The sequence below is a fragment of the Candoia aspera genome, chromosome 1 (assembly GCF_035149785.1).
Source record: "Candoia aspera isolate rCanAsp1 chromosome 1, rCanAsp1.hap2, whole genome shotgun sequence".
Classification (NCBI taxonomy): Eukaryota; Metazoa; Chordata; class Lepidosauria; order Squamata; family Boidae; genus Candoia; species Candoia aspera.
In genome coordinates, this window is record NC_086153.1 from 266,013,697 (window position 1) to 266,035,846 (window position 22,150).

A 22,150-nucleotide genomic window follows, 5' to 3' on the forward strand; every position below is an offset into this window, starting at 1 on the left:
CTGTTTTTCTCCATCTTTAGGATGGAGAAACAATAATTCTTCACAAGAAGGTTGAAAATGATTGTTCTGCTCTACCTCTTCTTGGATAAGAGAAGTCCTTTACTGTACAATTGAGCTTCCTGTATTCCAGTGCAAGGAGAATGCAACGGTTATTTAAGAAATAAGTAAACCATGTCTTTTTATAAAGCAATCAATCTTTGTTAATGAAAACTTATGTTACTGAATATGGTTTGTTTTCTCTTTAAATTCTGCATATTTATTTATCTTGATATATTGTTTCTTCAATGAAAATCCACAAAAAGTGACATTTTTGTGAGTCTTAAATGATTAGGATATGAACATTTTGACTGATTAAATGAAATAGAATTGGGTTTCCAGAAAGCTGATATTACGATTCTAAAGGACTTTCTGGAAAGAGAACAAATGACAGAGATGTTACTCCAGTTCATTCATCTTTATAAAAATTTCTGAGTGGTAGCATGAGTAATATATGCTTTAACTGTTCCCCACTACATAGGCATCATGATTTTTGACTGAAGCATCAGTTAATTTGCAACTTATTTGAATAAGCCCAAAAATCGTATGATATGGCTGATAGAGGTCTTAATAAAGACCCCTATTAGTTTTCAACTAATAAATATTATAACTAATTCATATTACCAAGTGTTTTGCCAATGAACTGTTTATGCCTTATCATAAACAGCAAGTGTTTTCCTAATTGCTTTTTAATGAGAAATAAGTAATTGTTCCATTAATATAAAGTGCACTAATTTGTTCTACTCATTTCTTTCTTGCCTATAAACCATAGATTGCACAATTATGCATGCTATTATTTTATAAGGTACAGTAATAATTATAGTTATAAAGAATTTTGATTACACAGAATTAAAATTATGTCTTCGATTGGGCATATACTGCATTATATGCTTTTTCACACGGTGGCCACTAGTTTTGAATGACAGCTTTTAAGAAAGATGGGAAATCTGTGGCCTTCTCTCTGAATCTGAACCACAACTTGCAGTATCCCTTATCGCTGAACATGTTGGTCAGGACTTCTAAGAATTGTAGCTCAAAAAATCTGAAAGTTTACAGGTTCCTCATCTCTGTGATAAGTTATAAGGAATTGTGTATCCAACCCAAAATAAGAGGTGACTATCATGTTTACAACTGTGAACAGAGATAAAATATTTACAAACCAAAAGGGGAAATCAAATGTTCATCAGTCTAAAGCAAGTCAAAGCAGGGTAAGAAATAGATAAATTCATCAAACCAAAGGAATGCATATGAAAATGCTGAAAAAAGCCAAGATCTTAAGAAGGCTGGTTATGCATAGACATCTTCAGAAAGGAAATACGTACAAAGTTAAGACCTGCAGCTATGGGCAATACTGAGACCTATGAGGCACTGGCCTAAATGCTGGAAATAGGATGTTTCCCTTGAAACATAGCTGCTGTTAATTGACTGAAACCACAATGAAATTCATCATCCTGAAAAAACTCTTTCTCAGATGCTCACTTTGTCTCATTTCATGGCTCACTTAGATCTGCCATGTAGCCCTTCAGGTATTGTTAAAATCTTTTCATTCTTTAGAACATGGAAGAGTTCAGCAGTTCCTTTTTGTTTCCTGGTATTTTTTTATATTGCATCCGTCAATCCAGCCTCGTTCCTGTTCTCTCTCTCTTTTTTTAATCCATTCAATCATGTCTGATTCTTGGGGACTGCCTGGACAAGTCCCTGCAGTTTTCTTGGAAAAGTTTTTCAGAAGTGATTTGCCATTGCCTCCTTCCTAGGGCTGAGAGAAAGTGACTGGCCCAAGGTCATCCAGTTGGTTTTGTGTGGGACTAGAAATCACGGTCTCCCGGTTTCTAGCCTGGTGCCTTAACCACTAAACAAAACTGGCTTTCTTTCCTGTTCTCTAGCTGTGAGATTAATAGGCTGTCTGGATCTTGACTGGCAGATATTGCATCTCCTCCTTATCTGTGAATTCTACTGAGTAAGCATACCATAAGGTTAGCTGAAGGAGGACAACTTGTATTGAATTTATAGAGATACTGTTATCAACAAAAGCTATGTGGGTTTCAATCAGATCAGCAAATAAGAGTTAATCTCATCTCTTCTGAATTTAGATAGAGCCTGTTAGCCAACCTCTGGCCACATGTTTAATGGATAGGGCTTTCCTGGGTCTCACCTGCCTGATTCCTAAGATTCTAAGTATATCATCTATTTAGTACTCCAAATCAATATAAAATGCAGTCAGTTTTGGGATTAGAAACCAGATTGTATCCCTGAGATACACAATAGAAAGATGGTAATATCTTGAATGGAAAGGCAAATAACTATGCAATAAATATGCAGACAGAGGTCACAAGCCTTATACATATTATGAGTAAATATGTGGTGATAGGCTTTTCATCCTCTGTCCTTGTTTTCCTTTTCCACACATTCATCTGTATACAGTAGAGTCAATGCATGTACAAATTGTCTTTATAGGCTTTTTGTGCACAATATCGAACCTACATTGCATTAAGGGGAGTGTGGGTGGGCAGGGAAACTTATGCTTCTACTTTATAGAACACATGAAAGCACTTTGTGTTCATCAGAGCTTCTTTATTGTTGATGTTCTGTTATGATATAATACTGCCACTGAGTATTAGTGTAGTATGATACTGCCAATCAACTCCTTCTCATCTCTTAATAAATTAAACCCAGCTCCTTCCTCTGGAAAGTCCAGCTTTCCTATATCATCTGAACTGATAAGAATTGTAACCGTATTCATAGTAATAATATCCTTTCTCTTCCAATGAACCTTGATGGCATTCACTTATAAAAGCCTCATGACATTAAAGACATTTGTGCTTATATGCAGAAGGTAGGGCATGTTTTATGAATTTCTTCATGAGTTTCATTTATTCTCCTAGCATCCACTAAGCTGTTCTCTTTGCTACTTGCTCAGTTTAATACTGTCTTTGAATATCTGATGCTTTAGCACTACTGGGCTGTACATTCTCAATACATGTTTCAATTTAGCAAAGAGAAATAGGAAGACATGACATCAGTTCAATGGTGGTATGGAAAATCTTCATCACCGAGGAGGCCAAGATATCACTACAAGCATCTGGAGGAAAACAAGAAGCCTCTAAATCTGCATTAAAGTCAGAGGGATGTCTATTTGGATGGATTCCTCTATAGTTTCACTCCTGAATATATGGGTTAGAGAGAGAATGTGGGACCAGAATCACCTGAGGCATGTGTCTCATGTGGAGTCCTTGGTGCTCTCTGAGCTTTGTTGTTTTCTTGCAGATGTTTCATTCCCAGACTAGGCAACATCTTCAGTGCAAAGAGGGAGTGGGCCTTGCTCTCAGTTTATATACTGTACTGTGGCTGCCCTGCTTGTGTTGGTAGGGGTGTTGTTCTCTCCTTGGGAGTTCTTTGATTGGGCTGTTGTTTGCTGCTTGGTTGATTGCCTGAGTTAATATTTCCTTGATTAGAGTGTATTGTGCTGTTTGATGGTTCATCTGGTGTTAATCCTAGTGTTGATTTTTGCATATCTGGGTGTTGATTGCTGGCAAAGGAGTGTACTGGTCTTTTGGCTTTTCTATTGTCTCTTTTGAATGGTATGTAAATGTTGTTTACCTCTATGTGTCTGTTGCTGGCTGCTTGGTCTGAGTGCCAGGCTTCTAGGAATTCTCTGGCATTTTTGGATTTGGCTTGGTTTAGGATGCTCACAGTTTCCCAGTTGAAACTATGGCTGAGTCTGTCCATGTGTTGTGAGATTAAGGAGTTTTCATCTTGTCTTCTGACTGCTAGTTGGTGTTCGTGGATGTGCTCTGCTAGTCTTCTGCCTGTCTGTCCTATATAGTGGCTGTTACAGCCTTTGCATTGTATGTTGCAAATAACTTCTGTTTTTTCTTCTTGGGCTACTGGGTCTTTTGGCTTGCTTAATATGTTTTGAAGAGTTTTAGTTGGTTTATGTGCTACGGTGATGCCATGTGGTTGTAACAGTCTGGTGGTGGTTTCTGAGATGTTTCTAATGTATGGCAGTGTTATCCGTTTCATGGCTTCTGTTGGTTGGGTTGTAGTGGGTTGGGTGGTGAGGCACTTTTTGATAAAGTTGAGCGGGTATCCATTTTGTTGGAAGATGCTGTGCAGATGTTCTTTTTCTTTTTTCTGGTGTCCTGGGTTGCTGCAGTATGTAAGTGCTCATCTGAATAATGTCCTTACACAGCTTCTCTTGTGGGAGGTTGGATTGTTACTTTGGTAGTGGAGCACTTGGTTGGTGTGGGTAGCTTTCCTGTAGACTTGTGTTTCTAACTTACCATCATTTCCTCTACTGATGAGGATGTCCAGGAATGGTAGTGAGTTGTTGTTTTCTTCCTCCCTTGTGAACTTTATTCCATTAAAGATGTTATTGATGGTTTTGTGGGTTTCTTCCAGTTGTTTCTTTTGTATTATGACAAAAGTGTCATCTACGTACCAGATCCATACTTTGGGTTGTATGTGTGGGAGTGCTATCCTTTCCAGACGCTGCATTACAATCTCTGCTATAAGTCCTGAAATCGGTGATCCCACAGGTGTTCCTTTGATCTGTTGGTATATTTCTCCATCAAACTGAAAGTAGGTTGATGAGGTCCATTATCCTGGGTATTTCTAGTTTGGTGTATTTGGCTAGGTCTGGTGTGTTGTGCAGAACTGCAGCCATAGATTCTTTCGCTAGTGCCAAGTCTATGGATGTGAAGAGAGCTGTAACGTCGAATGATACCATGATCTCATCTTCTTCTATTTTTATGCTTTTGATTTTCTGGAGGCACTGTACTGGGGAGTTGATCGAATGTTCACTCTCCTCTGTGAGGTGTCTGAGTTTCTTTGTAAGCTCTTTAGCTATGTTATATGTGGGAGTCCCTGGTAATGATAAAATGGGCCAAAGTGGTATGCCCGGTTTGTGTATCTTGGGGTGTCCGTAGAAACATGGGAGGACTGGTCCACTGCTCTTCATCTGCCTCTGTTCTTCTTATGTAATTTGGCCTTTCTTGGTGAGGTTGTTGAGAATTCTTTTTACCTGGTTGTCCAGTTTCTGTATGGGATTGGTGTTCACTGGGGTGTAAGTTTCTTTGTCCTCAAGTAATTCTTTGGCCTTTTGTATATACTGTGATCTGTCCATAATGACGGTGGTGTGACCTTTGTCTTCTGGGAGGATGATGATGGTTTGGTCCATCTTTAGGTGTTTGAGGGCTGCTCTGTCCTCTGCTTTCAGTTGATTCTGTTTCCACGTCCTTCTGATTTGTGGTATGATTGACTGTCTTACATCCTCTTGGGTTTCTGTAGTGAGTCCTGTAGTTTTAAATGCCTCTACACATGGACAGACCCAACCATAGTTTCAACTGGGAAACTGTGAGCATCCTAAACCAAGCCAAATCCAAAAACATCAGAGAATTCCTGGAAGCCTGGCACTCAGACCAAGCAGCCAGCAACAGACACATAGAGGTAAACAACATTTACATACCATTCAAAAGAGACAACAGAAAAGCCAAAAGACCAGTACACTCCCTTGCCAGCAATCAACACCCAGATATGCAAAAATCAACACTAGGATTAACACCAGATGAACCAACAAACAGCACAATACACCCTAATCAAGGAACTATTAATTCAGGCAATTAACCATGCAGCAAACAACAGCCCAATCAAAGAACTCCCAAGGAGAGAACAACACCCCTACCAACACAAGCAGGGCAAGCCACAGTACAGTATATAAACTGAGAGCAAGGCCCACTCCCTCTTTGCACTGAAGACGTTGCCTAGTCTGGCAATGAAACATCTGCAAGAAAACAAGGCTCAGAGAGCACCAAGGACTCCACAGTTCAACCCTGAGATACAAATATTTGCTTCGATTGGCATATGTCCCATTCTCTGACCTCTAAGGCTACAAATGACAGTGAATGGATGTCAGAGATTCTTGCAGAATATGCTGGCAAATCCCAGTTAGGCTGTTCTAAGTTCTTTGTACTAAAGAGCAGTACTGACTTCACAAATACAGTCAATCAATTAATCCAGCTAAGGAACATTACATCTGAGTATGTTTACTAAAAAAAAAATTAGCTAGACCAGAACAAGAGGACAATTAACTCTAGATGTTTGCCTCTTAAAATATGCTGTCAGAAAAGCAGTTTTAACATTAGTAAAGTGACAGAAACAAGTCAGCATGAGCTGGGCAGCTAGGTACCTTATAACTTCAGTAAATGTAGTCAGAGAAATCTTGTGCCAGAATATTGGCAAGCCTATATTTTTTCCAGCAGAGGAGATGACTTCTATTGCAAAGGCTTTGCTGAATTTTTGCCATTATTAATATTTCCATGTTTGTTTACATGCATTATTCTAATTTATCAAGCTGAGGAAATTCAGTTACCACTTAAGTCTGCAGAATAGGTCAACAAATAGCAAGCACAAATCATCATGAATGCCTATGCTGAGACTGCTGTTTCTTTGCCTACTCACTGGAATAACAAAATGTTGTACTGAGTCATTTTAAGGTCACTGTCTGAAGGCCAGTTTGTCCAAGGAATCCAAACAAGATTGCTTGGTGTTTTCATGCCATGTGTTTGGGGAGGTTATTACATTCTAGTTTAAAATATTCATTAAAATAAGTAAAAACAAAACAAAACAAAAACATTCTGTTTAAAAGGGGACTTAAAACAGTAATGCATTCACTCGGGGACTAAAGGCATTACAATGCTTAAGTTATGGCAGTTAACTTTCTACCAAGTAAGTAGTAAACACCTAGTTTCATACACAGTGGCATATTTTCAGGAAGGAAACAACACTTTTCCTCCCTGTGGCTCTATAGAACTAAATATGTTGTGTTTTAAGAATTAAAAGGGCTTCGTGCATAATATTTCAGTAATGTTTACTTAGAGCCATGTGTGGCACAGAGTGGTAGGCGGCAGTAAAAAGGTAAAGGTAAAGGTTTCCCTCGACATAAAGTCCAGTCGTGTCCGACTCTAGGGGGCGGTGCTCATCTCCGTTTCTAAGCCTTGGAGCCGGCATTGTCATAGACACTTCCGGGTCATGTGGCCAGCATGACGACACGGAATGCCGTTACCTTCCTGCCGAAGCGGTACCTATTGATCTACTCACATTTGCATGTTTTCGAACTGCTAGGTGAGCAGGAGCTGGGACGAGCAACGGGAGCTCACCCCGCCGTGCGGTTTCGAACCGCCGACCTTCCGATTGGCAGCTCAGCGTCTCCCAACGACCTGAGTTCGTTCCCAGTGGAAGCTGGATTCTCGGGTAGCCGGCTCAGGTCGACTCAGCCTTCCATCCTTCCGAGGTTGGTAAAATGAGCACCCAGCTTGCTGGGGAAGGTGACGACTGGGGAAGGCAATGACAAACCACCCTGCTCTATAGTCTGTGAAGAATACGTTGCGAAAGCGGCATCCCCCCAAAGGGTCAGAGATGACTTGGTACTTGCACAGGGGACCTTTCACCTTTCACAGTGTTTACTTAATACTTGTAAGGCAAGCCATGTTTATTTTCATTTTTATTATCTTAGCTTTTTCAATACTTTAGAAAACGTTTTAGCCCTATGGTCTAATCCCTTGTGGTTTTGTTTTTCAAGGTGCTGGGACAGTAAAACTGAGACAATTGATTACAGCTCCCCAAGAATATAATCTGCTGATATCATGGACTACAAATCAAGAAAAGATAGGAGCTGACAAAACAAACGCAGATCGTATTATTAGAGGAAGTGAATGAGAGAAAGTAAATCTCTATGTCATTTACAAACAGACGCAAAGAACAGCACATGCAAACGTACAGAACATGAGAATATTCATTTTGATGCGTCAACTGGATACCGCATTTTCCTGTTCCCTGAAGAATATTACTTCTGTGAATATGAAAGTCAGTGGGCCCTTATGCAGAGAAAAGGTAAGCCTACTAGGTGCCCAGAAATGTCCAAATTGGTCCAGAATTTTGAAATCTAAAAATCATTGCTGGGGTGGGGAGGAGGCATTTCAAAATCAAGCTGATTGCCTAACTTTTTCAGGTCTTGAACAACCTAAGTTTTTCTATACAGCAAAGGTATGCAGTCTGCAAAGCAGCTTTGGGATGCTGTGAGAGACTTGTATGTAAAGGCAACAGCAGGGAGTAAAGTTACCCTGACAAAAAAGCTGTACAAAGCCTACCTTGCAGAAGGAGATAGCCTTCCTGAGCACCTGCATTATATTCAGCAGCTGTTTGTTGAGTTGCAGGAGAGAGGAATGGAGTTTATACCTCTCACAAAATCCTATATCCTCCTATCCTCACTGAATGAAATGTGGGACACACCGATTTGTACCCTGGAGGCTATGCCTGGAGCAGACCTCACCCCATCGTATGTTACACAGTGCTTACTCGCTGAATAGGAGAAGAGAGAGGAAAAATCCCCCCCCCATCTCTTCTGGAAAGCTGCAGTACCAGAAAACAAGGGAAAAGAAGGGAAAGGAAGCTGAGGCCACAGTGCTAGCCAGCCAGTGATGCTTCACCTGTGGTTCAGCTGGACATTTGCAGAAAGACTGTGCCTTGAGACCCAAGAGTAGAAGACAGAGAAGGAAAACACAAGGGCAACACAGAAGAAGGGTCTTCAGACAACCCAAATTGCACAGGTTGCTGAGAAGGGTAATTGATGTATGGGTGTTAGATTCTGGGGCCAACTGTCATTTATGTAATTGTAAAAGCTCTTTTGTGTCACTGTCTAAAACTGAAAGACAAAGTGTATCTTTGGCTGATGGGTCTGTGACCAAAATTATGGGATAAGGTGACTTGTATTTATCCTGCCTGGGAGAAACTGTAAAAGGTGTGTTGTATGTGCCAAATTTACAATCAAACCTTTTATCTGTGGCACAATTGGCTGCAACAGGGTATGTCATAACATTTAAGAAAAATGGTTGTGAGATACGTAAACATGGAAAATTGTGTGCTACTGGTATGTTAAAAGACTCCTTGTACATTGTGCAAAATGCAAGGAAGCCAAGCTGCAAGGCTGCAGTTGGCAACACACCATATCATGACCAATGTGTACACCTGATGCACAGGAGATTTGGTCATGCTAATTTCAAGTATATAGCACAAATGCCACAGCTGTGTGCTGACCTAAAGATAAAACCCTGTGACAAATACTTAGACTGTGTAGTTTGCAAAGAATCTAAAACACTAAAAGCTTCTGTGAGTAAGCACAGTGACAGAGTTACAACTAGACCTTTGGAAATTGTACACTCTGACATTATTGGTCCTTTTGCTCCAAGTCTTGGACAAGCAAGGTATGCAATGACTATCATTGATGATTTCTCAAGATACACATCTATCTACACCTTAAAACATAAATATGAGGCATTTGAGAAATTTAAAAGTTTTGTGACATGGGCAAATGGAAAATTCCCTAGGCCTGTATCTGCACTCCAATGTGATAGAGGAGGAGAGGGTGAAGAGGTTGAATGTAATTGCCCCCCTTTCACATGTTAATGGTTGCAGTGCCTAAGGGAGGAACTTGCCTGAATTTGTTTTAGTTTCAGTTTCTCTTCTGTGTAGGCATGTAGAGAGTTAAGCAGCTCTCACTGAGAGCCTGTAAATATGTTTGCTTTCTGTAAATAAAATTATTTTTATAGAAATGCCTGGTGTGTGACTTTTCTGATCTCTCCTGGGCCAAAGGCTTTCCTAACAATCTGCTAACACATACAGCAGCCAAGACTAACTGGAAGTTCAGCATATTCCAGTCCCTGACCTGACAGGGCTTTCACCAATATCATGAATGATGCACTATAGAAAATTTGTATGGCAATAGATAAGTCAGGAGAACAGGAAAGACCCTACTTTAAAACCAGAACAGCTAAGGACAAATATAAGCTGCTGTATGATAGGCTGAGGGTGAAATGAAAGCTGCATCATGAAACCATGCCCTCTAAACCCAACCAGCTGTGTGTCTTCATGTCACAGTTAGTGGGTGTGAGAATGAGCCCAAATAGGAAGTCTCCTGTTTATTATCTCTATACCTAATGCTTAAAGGAGAGCCAGTTTGGTTAGTGGTTAAGGCATCAGAAGAAAAGCGTGGAGACTGTGAGTTCTCGTCCTGCCTTAGGCATGAAGCTAGCTGGTTTGCTTTGGGCCAGTCATGCTCTGTCAGCCCAAGGAATAGCCAACCACTTTCAAAACCTTGCCAAGAAAACTGGAGGGACTTGCCCAGGCAGTTACCAGTAGTCAACAATGACTTGAAGGCACCAACCCCCCTCCCCCCAAACTCTAAGGCTTAGTTGTCAATAGTATAGAAAATGCAAAGTCAATGTTTCTGGACCTACATCTCCAATAAGATATGTATGTATATAATGTATGTAATGCTTATCATATATGTATGTAATGCTTGTTATATACTCCCCTGCCTTGCATGCCCTTATTCTAAGTTGAAATTTCTTACTCTTATAACATCCCCATTTAGATTTATCATTTAGATTGCCCTTTTCTGTACCCTTTCCAGTACTATAATATTGTTCTGGAGTAGCAGTGAATGGCCAGAATCGCACAATATATTCTAACTATAGTTGCCCAGTGGCCCTTATGTTTGCAGATTTATTTTCAATCCCTTTCCTCTTCACAAAGTAAATAAAAGTAGGTTTCTAATAACACAAAATGGTCAGATGACAATACTTTAAGGTAACCATTGGGTTACTACAGCTGTTATTGCCCTTACATCTGGAAAGGACAGAAGCGTGAAAACTTCTAACTGCTTGTTACTCAGAAGGACAGTCATACAAGAGAAACCTATCTGAAGTTAATAAGCTGCAATCTCAGAAAGACTGAACAGAAAATCTGTATCTTCATCTAAAAGTGAGAAAGTAGATAATCTAATATTTAAAAGTAGGCCTAATGTTACAAAAAGTTTGATCCTATAAGTTATTCTGACAGGTTTATCCTTTGTCTGAATCCAGCGGTGAAATCTGACAGAAAAAGACAAGTAATTCCTAGTGAGAAGTCAACTCAGTTAACCTAGTAGCTGATAGATAGAAGATGAGCTTGAATGACCACAGCCAAGGAGAACAGACTGATGTACTAATTGCAGCTCTGCCAACAGACACAACCAGTTTATTTTCAGATGTACAGTGCTGAAGATTGGAACTGATATTATTGAAGGTTGCTTCAAAACCAGTCAGGCACTATGGCGTACAAGTAATTTTACTAGCAGAAAAGGTTGCCTAGGATTGTGTTTTCATAATTTAATGTGTATAATTATGAAATAAATAAATGGCTGTAGTAAAAAGAAAACAAGGGCAGTTTAGAATGGAAAAAGATGAATCTTGGCTATAAATGTGGCTTGAATCCTTACCGAAGGTGGTGCAGAGTTCACAGTTTATTGCCCTCTTTGCTAATGTTTAAATAATTGATCATTCCCAGTTCATATTTACTGAATCTTCTGGTAGGAAACAGAAAAAAAAATAAAGAATATATTTGCTTTCTTTTCTTTTTCACTACTCAGAGATGCATAAACCATTCATAATTACAGTGAGCCTAAGATAAAGTTCTATTTTTTAACACAAGCATAATTAGCTTCTGCTCCACTGCAGTTGTTGATTTTTCGTTTGCTTTACCGTTTTCTCCTACTAAGGGGATATTTCAAGCTAGAATGTTGCATTCATTCATTCATTCATTCATTCATTCATTCATTCATTCATTCGACCTTAATGACTGGCATTGCACCATTTGATCAAATGATCTCCAGGATGGCTCATGACTAATTAAAGATAGAAAAAAGGGGGGAAATACAATGGAATGACTAAGAGACATTCCAGGGAACATGAAGTTAAAACCTTTTGAAGTGAAAGCTCACTGTCATTAATCACAAAAGGAGGCAGCTATGTGAGGTTTCCATGGGGGAAAAAAAAATCTCTTGGGCCTAATAAATATCAGGATGAGGCAAAGGGAAAGAAATGACTGGACTTGAGAGATATGGATAAGCTCATACTGGCAAATTTTGGGAAATTCAGAATAAGTTTGAAAAATAAATAAATAAATAAATAAGATGATTTCAGCTAATAACACTACCACATATTGTAACTGACACTAGAGCTTTGAAACAAATAATCGTTTTGGCGGTCTAAGCCTATGGTAAAATTGTTAGAAAATTGGTACATTGTGTACACAGGTATATCATATTAATAATGGCATTTTCAGGAACAACAACAACAAAAAACTTAAGGCAAGATAAAAACTACAGGAGGTAGGAAATGAGATTATTTATGTGACTCTGGATCCTTATTCAAAATTTCCTGCTTTTGCATATGAATGGTAGCTTCTTAGTCCCAGTGTTCCTGGCTTCTTCCAACTTCAGTTGATATACTGTAGTAGATACAGGCCTATGAAGCTCACTCATACCTCATGTCTTCTCTTTAATCCCAAAGTGTTTGTTATATACTGGATTCTGCCAACATGATCAAAATAGTGAAATTAAGCAGGCAAGCAAAAGAGTTGTTTACTATTAAAGATGGGAGATGGAGGAACTTTATTTATTTATTTTATTTTTATTTTATTTATCTAATTTATCCCCGCCCATCTCCTCCCGTCGGAGGCCTCTGGGTGGTTTACAACAATCGATTAAACCATCACAATAATACAAAAAGTAAAATACAGTAAAAAATACTATAAATAGAAATAAAGAATAAAGAATAAAATAAAGAATAAAAATTTATGTGCTTTATTTGTTTATGTTGGGTCATGTCAAGGCAAAAGAAGGTGTATGAGACTTCCTTGAATATGAGTTGCCTTGAATTTGTCAGCTTATCTACACATTTAAGAGAAAAAGAAATGCTTATACAGTGTCTGTTGATTTTGAATGAAAACAGCATTACATTTTTTGATAAAATATATTTATGAAAATGAGATTCAAATGACCATATCACCACACTTTCCTATACAATCAAACATTTTCAAGGGCATCATGAACATAAAGTGAAATAAAGGTTTCTCAAAAGCAGCCATGAGTTTTATAGTCCCACATTTTACATTTTTTTAATTAACTGTATTATTACCATAAATTTAGGTTAAATTGGAAATGAGGTCATGTCTTTTAGGAAACACTTTATTTTCATTCCACAGAAAATAGAAATAAAGTGGCATGGGGTAATGTTTCATATCATTTTGCTTTCAATGCACAGAAAGCCTAGAAGAATGGAATCACTTTTAAGTCTCTATAGCATTAAAGCTTCAAACTTCATTTTGTGATAGCCTAATATTGCTGCTTACCTACTGTAGAAGCCAATGTAAATCTGTCACATATAGAATGCACAAATCTGGATACCTGCTAGATGTCTGCAAAGATTTCATGTCTGTCTGTCTGTCTCTCTCTCTCCCTCTCTCTCATCTTTGATGCCATTTAGTAAAATTCAGATTTTGCAGCCAGGATTTGATAGCTTTAAGTCAAAAGTGCACAGTTTTATGCACAAAGTCTTCCTTACCGCAACACTGAGTGCCAGCCAGTATATTTCCTAGACATAATCTTAAAAACCTGGAGAAAGCTAGTCTGCCAAAATTCTGGTTCCATTGGTACCCCATTTGTTTTCTCTCTAGATCAACATTACCAAGATGTGACCTTGGAAAATATGGAGAGACCTGATCATAGAAAGGAGTAGAGAATAGTAATCATTCTACCCTTCTGCCACATACACACCTCCCAAAAAAGATGACAATATTTTCCATTGTGAATGATGTTTATTCTCCAAACAATGAAATCATGCCTTCCTCTGAGATATTATAAAGGTTTTCCAACATGTTCTTGGTCAAGGACCATATTTAATTTTGTTAGGATGGTGAAGTCTACAAAGCTGTGTTTTGTTCCAGATTTTTCTTGTACTTCTATAAATGTCAGGATTCCACTAACCCTCTTTTATTCTTAATGGCTCATTTTGACTTAATTGTATCTGTACTTTCTCCCTGAGTTGCCATGAGAGAAAGTAGCAAACTATCCATTTTATCAATGTTCAGTGCTAGAGACAGTGAACAGGATGGGTTTTGTTCTCATTGTTAATCAAGACGTTCAAGCTTTCTCCTTGAAACTCGATATTTCTCAAAGAGGAAAACATGCACAAAGAACACGTGAAGAGTTTGGCTACATGACACCTTCTGTTGCTTTCTATCTTCCTTAATGAAAAAGAAGCTCAACTCAAGTTGGTTGATAGGAGTGTGATGATGGGCAACAGAGGGGCCCAGTGTATTTTTCTACTGAGGAACATGGTTCAGTAACCACAATTTCTGGGTGGTGTGGGGTGGGGGATATGACATCATTATTCTGGAAGTGTTTTGTTGAGCCAGTGTTATAAAAAGAATGAGGGATTCAGTACAATTTTTGAAAATCTAAACCTAAATCACTCTTTAAAACAGTTGATTCTGTGTATTGGATCATATCCTTGAATTCCTGAGCTATGAAAGTGTTTTCCTCTTGCTTTCTAAACTCCTGTCACAATGTCTGGCCACAAGATTTTCTCATGAGGTTGACATAATGTCCCAAGGAAAGCTTGATTTATCTGTCAAGTATAGCCAAAGGCAAAAAAGATTCACATTCCTCTCTTGAGCACATTATTTTAAAGTAATTTTCATCAATGTCCACTAATGTGCTTAGGATCAGGCTGACAGACAGTTTTGGACACAGCTGTAGAAATGAAAGTGAGATTAAAAAATGCAAAGGAAATAAAACATAAAACAATTAAAAATCAAGCAATGTAAAAGTATTTGAAATATTTCCTGTAATAATTTACTATTTTATTTTGTGAAGTTATTTAAGCAAGTAATTGTGGAAGACTGTTTTGAACTTAATTTCTTTCCTCTTTCATACATATGCAGAAAATTGTTCAGCATGAGAAAACATCTAACCAACTTTCGGGCTTTGAGCCAAGAAGCAGTGCTTTCATTATCCTTCTGATGTTTCTTTTAAGAACCCACACATTTGCTTGTCCATTCCTTCTCCTCCTCCTTCTTCACTATAAACCCAGTCTGCTGCTGCTTTCATTTTCTGCTTGATTAGGACATTTCATGTTTTATAGTGATCCTAGCCAATCAGGAATTATGACCCTTGATGCTACATAACTAAATTTGGAATGTGCTGAAATCAATAAAAGCAAATAATTCTGATTTACACACTTAGACAACTGACACTTAATCAACAGTATGTGTTTTTCTTTGCTCACTATAATGCAGTTCATAATGAGTGTTTATTGGGTTATGTTCTTAGAATAAGGACAACGTTTTCTGGTTCAAGTACTTCAGTGATCAAAGCTACTTTTATGTCCTAGGGTTTGTCCAACTATGTCCCTCCTCTCATTTTGATGTGCTATAGAAATAACATCCAATTATTGTAGGAAAAGTGGGGGATTTTGATATAGAAGTGGAGAGCTATCTAGGTAACTTAGTCTCAATTCAAACTTTGCAGGTAACTCTTTTCAGCAAGGCTACACAAGATATAAGCTGTTTATTCTTTGGGTCTCTTGCTATCTGTATTGGCCAAGAACATGTATGTTATTTCACCTTCCCTGAGTCCTACCCCAAGGACTGAGTCATAATTATTCAGAAACAGCAGGTTAGCTTGAGGGTTCTGTTTGTTTGGAAATAAATTACTCTGACATTTTACAACTAGTGTATGGATCTGAATGATTGTTGAGAGTGTATATATTTGAGTCAGCATACACTCTTCAGGAATTAAGGTGTCATCCCAAACTTCAGAAAGTATTTTCTTATTAGTGGCAAAATAAGCTCTGATAACAGCTTTTCATGGGCTGCTAGGAATTGTAACTGGACTTACCCTAACCATTACACTACCAGGGTTTCATCAGAGGCAAAGTCTCAAACATGAGAACTTCAGAGTGACAAAATTAACTGAGAGAGCCAAGACCATCGCTCTGGAAGATATGAGAACTATGCAACTCTTTTTATTTTTTATTTTTGTCCAATAACACGTCCTTCTTACAGAGATGCTTAGCAAATCTTTTCATCTCTCCTTCATCTTTTAGCTTAGCCCTCCTAACAAAGCCGGGTATAATTTTGAATGGCTATAGCAAAACAAATGGCATTTTCTGGCACTTAGATGGTGTGAATTGTGTTTTCTTTCTACCTTGCAATTTACAAGTTATTGCTAACCCCTAGTGGCAGCTTTACAGGAAGTGGTTGCTTCTTCTAGCTGAAGCCAGCCTTTTGGCAAACAGCTAAAGTTTAGATTGCAAAGAGAATTAGTGACATAAAAAGCCTACTGTTTGTCATGGAAGGCAAGTATTTGTGTGTGGGCATGCCCATGTGCATACGCAGTCTTGTTTCCTGGCTTCAATATTTTTCAAATTCATATAATGGGGGAAAAAAATGAAAATGTAAGGATTTTCAGGAGTGGAAGGAGGGTTTTCCAGGAATCTGTCTTAAATTTCTAATAATGAGCTTTTGGCAGCATAATACAATTTCTTACATAATTGAGAACAACGTAATTGAGATACAAATGTATTTTCATTTGCATAAGCAGAAAAGATGTGACTATTATTACTTTACAGTTCCATGAACTTGTGACTTTTTTGATAAAGAAAGCCTATGGAAAACAGATAGCAATTAAACTCGAAGATCTGTGAATCCCTGTGATTAGTACAGGCAAAATAAGAACAACTCTAACTCTGAATAACAAAATAAACTGTTCAGAAGGGATTATACTTATCCAGTTTCAGACATATGGTTTCAGCAGTTTTTAGGCCAGGAAGTTTTTACTGATTTTGCCACAATAAAAATCAAAACCACAATTCCATCTCCCAATATTGTTTAGTGTGCATCTTCTACAATGACAGCAAATATTATGCAGGTATGTTTTTGGCAGAAAACTGCTTCTTTACATAGCAATGGTTTCAGGGCCTTTTCTGCCATCAGGTTTCTGCTTTCATTGGTTATGGATGAAAATGAAATACAATTTCAAAAAGTTTCTTGCAAAACTATTCCAAAAGTAGGCAAGTAACAGCAAAGAGTCACACAACATTAGGACATAGTACTAACTCCACCTCCTCCTCCTCCTCCTCCTTCTCCTCCTGCATTTGAGTCAGTGTTGACTCCTGGCAGCTGCCTGGATAAGTCCCTGCAGTTTCCTTGCCAAGATTGCAGAAGTGGTTTGCCATTGCCTGCTTCCTAGGGCTGAGAGAGAGTGACTGGGCCAAGGTCGCCCAGCTGGCTTTGTGCCTAAGGCAGGACTAGACACCCACAGTCTTCTGATGTCTAGCTTAATGCCTTAACCACTACACCAGACTGGCTCTCCATAACACTAACTAAACATATTTAAACATAACAAGTTGAGACTTTTTTTGAGTGTGCACTGAGAAGGGACAAATTATCTCAAATGTGACAGAGCTTTCATATATGAGGAGAGATAACTTAACAATTGAGAAAAAATCATTTTGGGCTTTGGAATTCCTTACCCCATAGACCCAGCATTTGTTACTTCAGGAATAACTGCGATGAATGCCTTCTCGCCCTCCTATTAGTATATTAACTATATTAATTTTATTATTAATGCATCAATTAATATGCTAATTATTCAGTATGTTGAATAATACACTATTAAATAATTAATTATTAATATCTCTATTAATATAGATGCAGCAGCACCTGCGGGTGGGTGGCAAAGAGGGCAAAACAATGAAAACAGCATCACACCTTGCAGCACAAGCATCACACGCATATATGAAAGGGGGAGAGCTTGCAGCAAGACAGCAGTTTGCAGTCTCCTGACAAAATGTCCAAAATGTTTCAGAATACTTCAAATGTCTGCTGGAAGTGTAAGAAAGAAACAGGAACATTTTATCATATGGGGTGGACTTGTAAGAAGGCGGAAAAAATTTGGACAACTATGTACAATATAATTTGTAAAATGTTGACTAAAGAAATTAATAGAACACCGGAACTCTATTTATTGGGCGTCATGGACAAGGATTTGGAACATGAACATGGAAAACTTTTACGGTATTTGATCACTGCAGCTAGAATTACGTATGCATCAAAGTGGAAGGAAGAACTGACCCCCTCAATGGAAGAATGGACATTTAAATCCCTGGATCTGGCGCAGATGGCAAAACTTACGGACCAGCTAAATGATAAAAATGTGGAAGATTTTCCAAATGACGGGACCCCCTTCTTCAATTATGTAGAATCGACCCAAAAATTAACGTAAATGTGTAAAACATATGAATATAATACAAGATGTAAATATTATGCATTTGACTTATATAATCTCAATAGAACTGTAGAATTATTGTAAGCAAATTAGTGAATTGTGAAAAGAAATGATTTAGTTAAGGTATAAAATTGTATTACTTAGGGAGTTGGAAATCCATTTCCTTTCTTTTAAACCTCTTCTTCTCTTTCTTCTTTCTCCTTTCCTTTTTTCTTTCTCTTGTTTTTGCATGTTATGTTTATTGTTGATTTGTCATTTTATGTTTGTATTATTTGTGTAAATAATTTAACAAAGACTATTAAAAATAAAAAAAATAAAGAAAAGACAGCAGTTTGCAGTCTTTGTCGTTTTCACAAAGCAGCAAGACACTGCAGATGTTCATAAATGCAAACTTCAGTGCATATTCAGATGAATGCTTAAGAGGCCTGTTTGTGTCTAAAATCAAAATTGCACTGAGCAAGGTAAAAGATATTTCCACAAACATATAATCACAAAGAGCAACACATATACATATTTATTGTGCTATTCCTTTTCAGGGTAAACAACGCTACGCAAAGCATAGCAAAACAGGGTACGTAGTGAGCAAAATAAATTAAAAGCAGGTGAGGTGAGATGAAACGAACCAAACTAAAACTAGTTTACCTCAACCCTATTCAGTACACCTCTCCAACTCTTTCTATATCTGCAAGCTATTCTTGCTTTCGCCACATCCATCCACTGATTCCTACCTTGCTTTTTTTTTTAATGCTTACCTTGCTTTTTTAAGCATCCATCAATGAACCATGACTTCCTTAGTCTTCCCCTGCTTTTCAATCCATTCGCTCTCCCTTCATATATTTGCTTTGCAATTTTTATGTATTTATTTCTTCAATTTATATGGCCACAGAATTCAAAATTTTCCTGAGTGGCTTACAACAAATTTGAAAACCAGGATAAAAGTACCAACCTCAACACAGAACATATAGCAAACACAGAGTAACCTCCACCTCCATAAATCATGTGTAAAAACTTCTCTCAGAGTCAGCCTCACTTAAGGCCTGGCCCAATGCCCACAGAAACACTCAGGACTTCAGTGCCTTTCAAAAACTCCCCAGAGTCAGGACTGCCCAAATTTTGGGAAGGAAGGTAAGTTGTACCTTGGGTATCAGAAACAGACCTTAAGGATCCAGGAATGCTACTTTATTATTGTAGGATATATTACCAGAACCTTGAAGGTCTAGCCAAACCTTCACTGTCCCATTTTAAGAACAACCAGGTGTCATGTTCATCGTTCCAATGTTCTGAATACATCGTAACGTTTCGCATGTCACTTTCCTGATCCGTGTTTGCTGGGTGGAGATTTCCAGCCGTGCCAGGCTGTAATCTCCTTACTGTAACTGTGGAATGTATGTTTGGGTTATGGAATGTGTTCAAGGTTACTTTCTCAGGCCGATGTGGGCAACGGTTGCTAACACCTGGGAGGGGGTGGTTGCTAAGCGCGAGTGAGGGCGGAACCGGGTTTGAAGCGAGGGTTTTTAGTTTGTATTTGGCACGCTTTTGCTCATTCTCAGCTTTCTTTGTATTTGCATACTATTCTTTCAATAAATCAGTTATCCTTAAGCACCTGCTTGTGAAACTGAGTTTGTCAGAATAGGCAACCATTACACCAGGTCAAGACAATAGCTGTAACTGGACAGTGCATATTATTTTCCGCATTTGTCTGTATGCTCAAGTGATTGTAAGCAATGGTTCTTACTAGTCCTATGTTCATGTTCAGAATCCATGTATGCCAACCAAATCCAAAGAGATGTAAACATTTGCCAATGACTCTGTTGGTTACCCATCTCAAAAGAATTATCTTGCATATTGGGCCACTCATTTCAAAATGGTTATGACATTCTGTCTTTGATCCCAAATGCCCCCTTGACAAACAGAAGGGCATCTTCCATTCATTAAAAGGTTTTAATCCAACAGAAGACTAACTTTATAGAAAGAAAGGAGCCAACTTTCCCTCATTCTCCCCACCCCTTCAGTTGTCTTACATTGATCCAGAGGGAAAGACAGATTATTTATTAATGATAATCAGTAAAAGTTGCCTTTCTCCTGGGGCATATTCAATAAATGATTTGGTTCACAGTAACAAAGTTTAGTTTTTGCTTTGTTTATAATTCATTTTTTTTTAATATTATACTTAATTAAACTTGAAATAGCTCCTTGTTTTCAAGGCCAATGCATTTTACAGTAATTTGTATCCTTTGATTCACTCACAACACAATCAAAGAATTAGCTTTCTACTCTTTATTAAGAAGTGATATTATAATGTGTAATCCCTGTGAGGCATAACAAGCAGTGCCAGTTGTTTTAGACTTGATACTGTGATTTCTTTCTTTCTGGCTTGCTTTTAGAAGACACTTGCTTGAATTATATCTTAACATTATTTTCTTCCAGCATAGCCAATAAGCAATGCCCATCTTGAATTAAAACTTTTATAAAGAAAACAAGTTGTCACTGAAATTCAGTAAAAATAGATCTAAAATCCCTGATAATTCAATTTGGTTCTGTGCTCGGAAGCTTAGGAATGTGAAGTACACCTCATTACTGAAAAGCCATGGAAACAGCTTCTTATATCCTAGTACTCTACTAATCAAGTAATTTGCCTGAATTAATTTCCTTCTATGTTATATTATAGTTGGGGGAACTGGTCAATAATTTGAACAACACCCATACTTTTTTTTTTCTTAAGCACGCTTCCTTCTTGCTACTTCATAGAAATCCAAAATTAGATGCATACTTGCATTTGCAGTTAACAAGTTTGATCTGACATGGTGCATCCTCTGATCCTCTGCTCTTCCATTATTTTCAGAATTTCAAGCATGGAATTTTGGAAAAGAAAAGAAAAAGTGATGAAATGTGCATTCCTTGGAATAGGTCAGAAAGATCATACAAGTGTGCATAGCATGAACACTGTTTTAAATACAAAACGTGGTACCCAGACTTACTTACTTACTTACTTATTTAATTAATATATCAAATTTATATGGCTGCCCATCTCACAAAAAGTGGCTCTGGGCAGCATATCACAAGGATATAAAACAATAAACATATAAAAACAGTCATTATTAAAAAGTTTAAAAAACCATAAGACAGAGAAGAGATTAGATGATAACAGCCATAATGGTTGTTGCCACCTCAATATCTCAATGGTCCCCTGGGACTACCAGGCCGATGACAAAGCCAGGACTTGAGGGCTTCTGGAAAATAAGTAAGGATGGAACTAACCTCACTTCAGGGGGGAGGATGTTCCATAAGGTGGGCTATGTAATGGTATGTGGGAAAGACCTTAGGAGACTGGGGGGAAGAGATGCTGCCTAGGGGAATGATCAGGTAAGAGAGGGCATAGCCCACAGCTGCATAATGAGCAGAGAAAGAGACTAAGGTTCTTCCCTAACTTATCAGACTGTAAAAGAGACAGTGGGAGATTTGTGCTTTCAAACCTGCAAGATTCTGTCAATGTAGCCTTACAATAAAGTAGTATTAGCTCATCTGGTTGTGTTTCCTGTCTGGTCTGCCTGAGAAGGCTGACAGACATCACAGCAGAGAAGGCCTGCCTCCTGGGACTTGCCAAGTATAGTTCCCTAACAGATGGGACCTACAGCATGCGTCTTTTGCAGGATCTGATGGGACAGGCAACTCCCTTTGTGTATACCAGACTTTCTGTCCACCTGACTTCTTATATTTTTAGAAACATGTATTAATTAAAAACAAAATGAAATATTGCAAAATGAAGATAGCCCCATCATTCTTTTTATTTCTGAGAATTCCTCTGGATCTTAACTGAGTGGTTTTGAGAGGTTGTGGCAGGTAATATTTTGGTGTTTTATAGCTGAATATATCCCCTATAGTCACAATTTTGTAAATTGGCCACATCTCTATGACATATATTAAAAAATTTCCTACTAGGCCAAAAAAGTT